Here is an 8,997-nt window from a genome sequence, read left to right on the forward strand (position 1 = left end):
TTAAATTTGTGCAGTTCCACCCACTGGGGGTGTATTCAAACTAAGTTGAATCCTGGCCTTCGAAGGCCTTTTATGTAAATATAATCTTGCATGTGCTATGCTGGTGTCGGCTTCCGACTTTGCTTGCTGTAAATCTTTTTTCGGCAGTTTCCTTTGCCGCCCTCCCTTGGTCGTTGCCTTCCCAACCGGACAGCTACTCTGCAGTCTATGGTTGGGAAAGTACTTGGCCGTTTTGGGAGGGCAAGTACTTTAGCCTTCTTAGATTGTGGCAAGGTGAGTGGGAAGCCGGCCAACCGGCTGCTTAGTAGTCAGTTGGCAAGGTGTGGAGTCGGCTTGTGTTATGTAAGTCCATTGGCCCTTAGCCATTTTTTGTGTGGGCATCATTTCCTGCCTTTAGCTCTTGCCAGTCAAACAGCCGCTTCTGCGAGCTGCGACTTTTGGCAAGAGAGGGCTTAGATGCCGGCACACTACTTGTCTGACTATAGGTAGTGCTTAACATAATTCAAGGCGGCAAGTCCCGGGCCGACTAGTTGAACCTGGTGCAGAACGAAAGAACAAATGTACTAACACATTCATAGGCATGATACTCATCATATAGGTAAAAGAGGGTAGTCCCCGAGTGCTCCTCGAGGGATCCGATGTCTTGTAATTAATACAAAAGATAGCGTGGTACATACTGCATTAACTGTAAAATCTTCGAACGAGATTGGCGTTCCATGGGCATTCCGACTCCTTGCCGGAATCATCTCTCTTACGTGCCTTGGGCTTCTGTGCATTGATCAGGTAGTAGGAGTCGTTGCCCAAGGCCTTGCTGATGACGAAGTGGCCTTCCCAAGGGGCCGAGAGCTTGTGTTGGCTGGCTGTTCGCGGGATCAGCCGGAGCACAAGGTCGCCCTCTTGGAAGGATCTTGGCTTCACCTTCCGACTGTGGTAGAGGTGCGGACCCTGCTGGTAGATGGCAGACCGACTGAGTGCTAACAGTCGGCCCTCTTCCAGCAGGTCAACATCATCTTCTCGCGCTTCCTTTGCCTCTGCTTCCGTGTACATGGTGACTCGAGGTGAGTCAAACTCGATGTCAGTTGGGATGACAGCCTTAGCACCATACACAAGGAAGAAAGGAGTGAAGCCGATTGACTTGTTCGGAGTGGTACGCAAGCTCTAGAGGACGGCCGGCAGCTCCTCGAGCCAGCAGCCAGCCGAACGCTCTAGTGGCTCAACCAGTCGGGGCTTGATGTCGGAGAGGATGAGGCCATTTGCTCACTCAACTTGGTTGTTTGACTACGAATGGGCAACGGACGCTAAGTCCAGTCGGATGCCCTACGTCGTGCAGAAACGAGCCAATGCCCCTTCAGCAAAATTTGTGTCGTTGTCGGTGATGATGTTGTGTGGTATGCCATACCGGGTGGTGATGTCTGCGATGAATGTCACAGCAGTCGGGCCATTCAACTTCTTGATTGGCTTTCCTTCAATCCACTTGATGAATTTGTCTATGGCAACAAGCAGATGTGTCATGCCGCCGCGTGCCGTCTTGAATGGACCCACCATGTCCAGCCCCCAGATGGCAAAGGGCCAGGTGAGGGGGATGGTCTTTAGTGCGTAAGCCGGCAGGTGTTGCTTGAAGCTGAAAACTTGGCACCCTTTGCAGTGTTTGACCAACTCTTTGGCGTCTTCCAAAGCAATCAGCCAGAAGAAACCATGGAGGAAAGCTTTGGCGACAAGTGATCCTGAGGCCGCGTGGTGGTCGCACTCGCCTTGATGGATGTCTTTCAGGATTGCAATGCCCTTCGTTGGCTCGACGCAGCGCTGGAAGACTCCAGTCACACTACGCCTAATGAGCTCTCTATTTACTATTGTGTAGGCTCCGGCTCGGTGTTGAACTTGTCTTGCTGAGATCTCGTCAGTCGGCAGCTCTCTGTTTACCAGAAAGTTGAGGATGGGCTAGGCCCATGATGGAGTTGCGACTTCTTCTATTGCCAACATGGCTACTGCGACTAGGGTGGTTAGGTTGGGCGGTGGTGGGTTGGAGTCGGCCACCGCCTGCTGTGTCGTTGAAGTCCCCGGGATGGTTGCTGCAGTCCCCAGGTCGGGTTCTGAAGTCCCTTGGGCCGGGTGCGACCGTAGCAGTCCTTGAGCCACCTACCGAAGTCCCCGAGCCGCCTGCCGAAGTCCCCAAGCCGGATCTGACTGCATCAGGGTCAGGCGACACGAAGATAGAATCTGATTCTGGAGACGGCTTGACAAACAACTTGAGGAGGCGCTGAAGGGAAACGCCGGTTGGTATAGCTTGCCGGGTGGAGCCGATTCGTGCCAGAGCATCTTCTTGCTCGTTGTCAGCTCGTGGCACGTGGAGGAACTCACACCCTTCAAAATATCTGCTAAACTGCTGAACAAGGAAGCGGTAGCTCACCATGTTTGCGTCCTTGGCGTCCCAATCACTAGATGACTGTTGGACCACCAAGTCTGAGTTGCCATAGCACGGGATCCGGCGGATGCCGAGTTCTTTGGCCAGTCGGAGCCCATGTATGAGCGCCTCATATTCCGCCATGTTGTTGGAGGCGGCAAAATGGATTTGCAACGTGTATCTAAGCTTGTCACCTTTGGGAGAGGTGAGGACAATGCCGGCTCCCAAACCAGTGTGCATCTTGGACCCATCAAAGTGCATCCGCCAATGGGTGGAGTCGGGTGCTGGTGGCAGGTATTGGGTCTCGGCCCAGTCGACTAGGAAGTCGGCCAGTACTTGGGACTTGATGTCGGTGTGAGGCTGGTAGAAGATGGTATAAGGAGCCAGTGCAATGGCCCACTTGGCCACCCGGCCAGACGCATCCTGGCTGCCCATGATCTCGGTAAGCGGGGCAGTGCAAACGACCGTGATGGGGTGCTCTTGAAAGTAGGGCTTGAGCTTCTTGGCGGCAAAGTACACGCTATAGCACATCTTCTGGTAGTGGGGGTAATTCTGCTTCGAGGTTGATAGTACTTCACTCAGGTAATACACCGGCCTCTGGACCAGCTGAGCTTTGCCTTCTTCTGGGTGCTGAACCACGATGATAGTGTTGACCAGTCGGCTGGTTGCGGTGATGTAAAGGAGCATAGGCTCTTTCTCAGTTGGGGCCGCCAGGACAGGCGGTGTGATCAACATCGTCTTTAGCTTGTGAAAAGCTTCGTCCGCCTGGTCGTTCCACTCGAAGTGAGTGGATTTCCTCATGAGTTGATACAGGGGGAGAGCCTTCTCCCCTAGCCGACTGATGAAGCGGTTAAGGGAGGCCAGGAACCCAGTGAACTTTTGGACGTTTCGAAGCCGGGTGGGGATCCCCATCCTCTCTATGGCCTTGATCTTCATTGGGTAGCATTCAATGCCGCGTTCAGAGACCAGGGAACCAAGGAGCTGGTCGGCTGGTACTCTGAACATGCATTTCTCAGGGTTGAGCTTGATCTAAAATCGGTGCAAGTTTTCAAATCTTTCCTTGAGATCTTCCAGCAGGGTGTCGCGCTTCTCCGTCTTCACCACAATATCGTCTACATAGACGTGGGCATTTCTACCGAGTTGCTTGAGGAGGCATTTCTGCATGCAACGCTGAAAAGTGGCACCGGCAAATCTCAGGCCGAATGTCATAGTCAGGTAGCAGAAAGCTCCGAATGATGTGATGAAGGCGGTCTTCAGGCGGTCGGCTGGATCCAACTTGATCTGATGGTAACCTAAGTAGGCATCCAAGAAACTCAACAGCTCGCATCCGGCTGTGGAGTCTATCACTTGATTAATCCAAGGCAAAGCAAACGGATCTTTGGGGCAAGCTTTGTTGAGGCTGGTATAATCTATACACATGTGCCACTTCTTGTTCTTCTTCAGTACAAGGACTGGGTTGGCAAGCCATTCTGGAAAGAACACCTCCATAATGAAGTCGGCTGCCAGAAGCCGGGCTATCTCTTCACCAACAATTCTTCTCTTCTCCTCCGACAGTCAGCGGAGGGTCTGTTTGACTGGTTTTGCATCTTCTCGGACATGTAGCTTGTGCTCGGCGAAATCCGTTGGAACACCCGGCATGTCCTTGGGGGACCATGCAAAGATATCCTGATTCTCACAGAGGAAATCGATGAGCTCGCTTTCCTATTTGTTGTCCAGGTTCATTCCTATAACAGCAATCATCTTCGGGTGCTCTGGGTCCAGAGGTATCTTCTTTGTTTCCTTGGCCGGCTGGAAGGAGCCCTGAGCTTCCGACTCCTTGGGATCGAGCGATAGGTCCGGCTGCTTGCCGGCCATGGCCACAACCCGGTCAAGGATATTTTTCTCAGCAGCAATCACGAGGGACTCGGCCAGCCGGCTGCTGGATGCAGCGCAGGCGAAGGATTTCTTGTAGTATCCGACTATGGTGATGATGCCCTTGGAGCTTGGCATCTTCATCTTGAGGTAAGCATAGTGGGGCACATCCATGAACTTGGCCAGGGTAGGTCGGCCAAGTAAGGCATGGTAAGGGCTCTCTAGATCCACTACCTCAAACCAAACTGCTTCACGACGGAAGTGATCTTTGTCTCCAAAGAGGACATCTATCTTGATCTTTTGCCGATTGGTGAGCATGACAAGCCGGGTACAATGCCATGGAAGACGGTCCAACTAGGCAAGAGCTGCTTTGTCTTGATATTCAGCTTCTCCATGGTGTCATGGTACAGGATGTTGATGCTGCTTCCGCCATCAATCAGAACTCGGGAGAAACGAGCAGCCCGCCTCTCTGTTGAAAAGGTGGCATCCAACACCAAGGCATAAGAACCCGAAGAAGGCATACTGGGTGATCAGCCCGGCTCCAGCTAATGGGCTTTTCAGACCAATGCATGAACTTTGGATCTTTGGAGGCGACTCCATTAACTTCTTGGTGATGTCGGCGCCGGCTGCGCCTGTCTTCATCTTGGCTTGTAAAGACAACATAGGCTGGATGCTCGTCAGGGAACTCGTCTTGAATGGCTCTGACAGCTGGGCGGGCGGCCGGCTGCTAAGGAGCCGGAGGCGACTGGCCAGCAGGCGGAGGAGGCAATAGTCCTTCGCCTTTGGAGATTCGGGTGAGCCAATGGCACTTCCGGGTTATGTGGTTGGACGGCTTCGCACCGCTGTGGAACTTGCAAGGAGCATCAAGGGTTTTCTCGTAGGAGAAAGTCGGCTGCCAAGCCTGCCTGCCGCCCTTCGGGCACTTGGGCATAGGCTGCCCTTCAGGTTGCTCGTCCTCGACCGTGGTCACTTGCCGACTCGTGGAAGTCGGCGTCGGAGCCTGGCGCTTGTTGTCGTTATGATGCGGGCACCGATTGGAGTCGCCAGACGGCGTTTTCGGATCCAGAGGGAGCACCTTTCCAGAGGCGTCCACCCGGAGCTCCGTCTTCATTGAGGAGTCGGCCGTGGCGTATTTGTCTGATATGGTCAGCAGCTCGTCGAGCGTAGCCGGCTCATCACAGAGAAGTTAGTGCTTGAGGAGGGTGCCTTCTCGGCACCCGGCGATGAAGTACTCTATTGCTTGCACCTCGTGCACCCCTTCACAGGAGTTGCGGAGCTCGGCCCAGCGCGTCAGGTAGTCGCGGCTGGACTCGGTCGGGCCTTGGACACACAGGGAAAGCTGATGTGGCTTGGGCGCCTGCTTGTACGTGCTGGTGAAGTTGCGGATGAAGACTTCTGTGAAGTACACCCAGCTGTTGAAGCTGTAAGGCTTGAGGCTATTCAACCAGGTGTGTGTCGTTCCTTGAAGCATGAGGGGACGTACTTCACGGCAACGCGCCTATTGTCGTTTGCTATGCTGACTACGGTGGAGTAATCTATCAGCCAGTCTTCCGGCTTCACGGAGCCGTTGTACTTGGGCGTGTCTCTTGGAAGCGAGAACCCTTTCGGAAAGGGCTCGTCGCGAATGCGGGGGCCGAAACAAGGCGGGCGGACATCATCTTCTTCTTCCACCGCCAGGGATCGTGCTAGGCGGTCAATCCGATGGCGGGCGTCCTTCTCACCGATTCCTTTGCACCGGCCCAGTCGGCCGCTGAGCATCGGGTTCTCAACAGGCGGCGGGGAAGGATTCTCTCCCTGTGGGGCAGAGGAGGAGGCGGGTTATTGCCTTGCCGCTCCACGGCTCGGGGGCGGCCTTCTGCATCGCCTCGATGGTGAGGCGCGTCCGACTGCGGCTAGTAGTCGGCTCCTTGTCTTTCTGCTCGCGGGCACCGCCGGCAGTCGGTGTCCGGGAGGTTGCGCCGTGCTCCCGACGTGGGGTAGGACTCTCTGCACGGGCGCTGGCTTCATGCCATTTTGTGGCCGCGTCAATGAGCTACTGGACGCGTCTCGTCATGCAGCGAAGCTCGTCGCCGTCCAACCCTTCTATCTCGTCTGCTGCCGCCTGAGCGGCACGCAGGTTCTCGAGTGGTGTGGCGTAGACTGGGCGGTCAGCACCCAGCATGCTAGCGATAGCTGCGCCGCGCTTCTTGATAGCGCCAAGCCGGCAGGGCCTGGCAGTAGGCGACGTGCCAGAGGCGGCACGATCAACCTCGCGTTGATAAGCCTCGGTGAGGCGTCTCATGGAGGCTATCTTCTTGTCGTTCTGAATGAGGGCAAGGCGGTGGGCCTCCAGCGTCTCGGCGTCGGTGTCAACCGGAATGGGAGCGGATAGATCATGCAGCACCGTCTGCAAGGTATCGTGGACGTTTCCGCCAGAGGTGGCATCGTGACTAATGACCAGCACCTCGGTGACGGTGCTGCTGCTAATGTCGGCTCGGAGAAGAGGATTGTCGATGACCACCACGTTGGTGGGGAAGGCATCGAGAGATGTCATGTCGGAGTCGACAAGCATCGGGTCGGTGGAGCCGATCGACTCCAAGTCGGAGGTGAGCTCCTTGGCGATGTCGAGCTTGCCAAGGAAGTCGACGAGGCAGCTCTCGGAGCTGGTTGCACCCACGCCTGGCACAGGCTCGTCGGAGAGGCGGACCTCACAGAGAAGATCGGCAAGGCAGCTTGCTGCGCAGGCGGCATAAACATCATGCAACACATCAGGGCAAGCGCCATCGGGCGTGCCTGGCTGGCTACGCTCGCTAGGGAGGAAGAGGGTTCCCGTCCAGAGCAGGTCTCCGAACGACGGTGCACCTGGCCCCACGGTGGGCGCCAAATGCCGCGTGGTAGATGAGACATATGCCAACAGGTGGCTAATCATTGTGGGAGCCAATAAGACATCGTCGGTGCCTGGAAACGGGATAAGGCGAAGACATGCACGCCGGCGAATCTTATCCAGGTTCGGGGCTCTCCTAGGAGATAACACCCCTAGTCCTGCTATGCGTGGTTTCCGCATGATTACTAAATCAACAAGTGGCTACAAGAGGCTCCTTGAGTTGTTTGGCTAGAGGAAGAAGAAGGGCAAGGCTAGCTCTCCTCCTTGCTCTATGTGGTGTGTGTAGTTCTAATGGCTCAACCCTTTGCATGGGTGCCCTGGGGGTTTATATAGGCCTACCTCCCAAGGGTACAATGGTAATCCAACTAGATGTGGGCCCAGACCGTCAGCGTCTATGGTCACTGGCTTCTCCGCCGGCCGCTGGGGCCCGCCGGCTGCCGGCCTCTTGGTCGACAGCCAGGGCCCACCGCCTGTGGGCCTTGTCAGCTTCTCATTAGTGTAGCCATACCCTTGGTGATGATGGCTTTGTCGGGGTAAGCATGGGTACAGTACCGCCTCCTGGCGGGCATTCACTGTAGCCTTACCCCATCTCGTTTGCTTAATCGTGCACAAACTTCTAGAGCAAGGGTAGGCTGGCTGCTGGGATCCAGCCTCCCCCCGTGCCAACTGGTCAAGTCCAGCTGCCCTCTGGTAGCTCTATGACAGGAGGGGCCCACCGCCTGCTGGCTGTACTGATAGCCTGTCGTGGGTGACGTCACGGTCAACATGGCAACAGTGCCGCGCCGGATGAGGGATGGCTGCCCGGTACGCACACTGTGGCCACGCTTGCTCCAGGATTCGGGGGTGGCAGGCTTCACTGTAGCCACGCCCCGTCTTATCACCGTTAAGTGGGTGCAAACTTTGAGGGTGTAGGTCAGGCCGCCTGCTAGGAGTTGGCCACTCTGGTGGCCACCTGCTAAGAGTTGGCCGACTTCAGAAGGGCGTGTGGAACCTTGCCGCCTTCCAGCAGCCGCCACTGGGACAGCCGGCCAGGAGAAGGCGGCCCTTTGTCTTGGATGTTTGAGGGCCCAGTTGGCCTGATGTTTTTGAAGAGCCAGGGGCGGTTAGGCTACACGTGGTCATTTACTCCGACAAGAGAAATCTACCATATAGAGATCATCCTTTCGATACCCTTCGAAGACTAGAGATTTGTCAGATTCCATAAGCACAAGGCAACGATTCCAAATATAACAATCATGTTCAGGTCACAAAGCATTGAGACAGACATTAAGTTGAAACCAAGGGATTCAACAAGCATCACTTTATCCATGTGACGATCCTTTGAGATTGCAACTCTACCTAGGCCCAATACCTTGCTTTTACCAGTGTCAGCAAATGTGATGTGACTTTTGTCAGATGGACGTAGGGTTGAATCCATAAGAAGACTTCGATCACCAGTCATGTGGTTAGTGCATCCAGTGTCCATAATCCACTCAGAAGCCTTTGGTGTCATATCCTACAGTGCAGTTAGGGGGATAGGCTTCACCGAGGGAAATGTGAAGCATAAACATTTGACGAACAAGCATATTATGAAAGTTCAGATCCTGGTTAGGGTAGATAGGATGTTTGTCAAGAAATCCTAGGACGAAATACATAGTAAGACCATTCTGGCATTTTATCTTGCGCCCCACAAGATGTTTTAGGTCCCCAGCATAAGCATCAGAAGCCTTTGATTTCCGGCTGGATACCTTTCCCTGCAAAAGAGAGTTAATTTTTCTTAACCACCCACATCTTCAGGGGTGGTTTAGAAGCAATGAGTCTAAGTGCAGCATCTGAGAACTTCGGCTTTGGAGCCCTAGCAAATAGCCTTGCAAGAGGTGAATAATACTCATAAGAATAATCA

This window comes from Triticum dicoccoides, chromosome 2B, assembly GCF_002162155.2.
Source record: "Triticum dicoccoides isolate Atlit2015 ecotype Zavitan chromosome 2B, WEW_v2.0, whole genome shotgun sequence".
Classification (NCBI taxonomy): Eukaryota; Viridiplantae; Streptophyta; class Magnoliopsida; order Poales; family Poaceae; genus Triticum; species Triticum dicoccoides.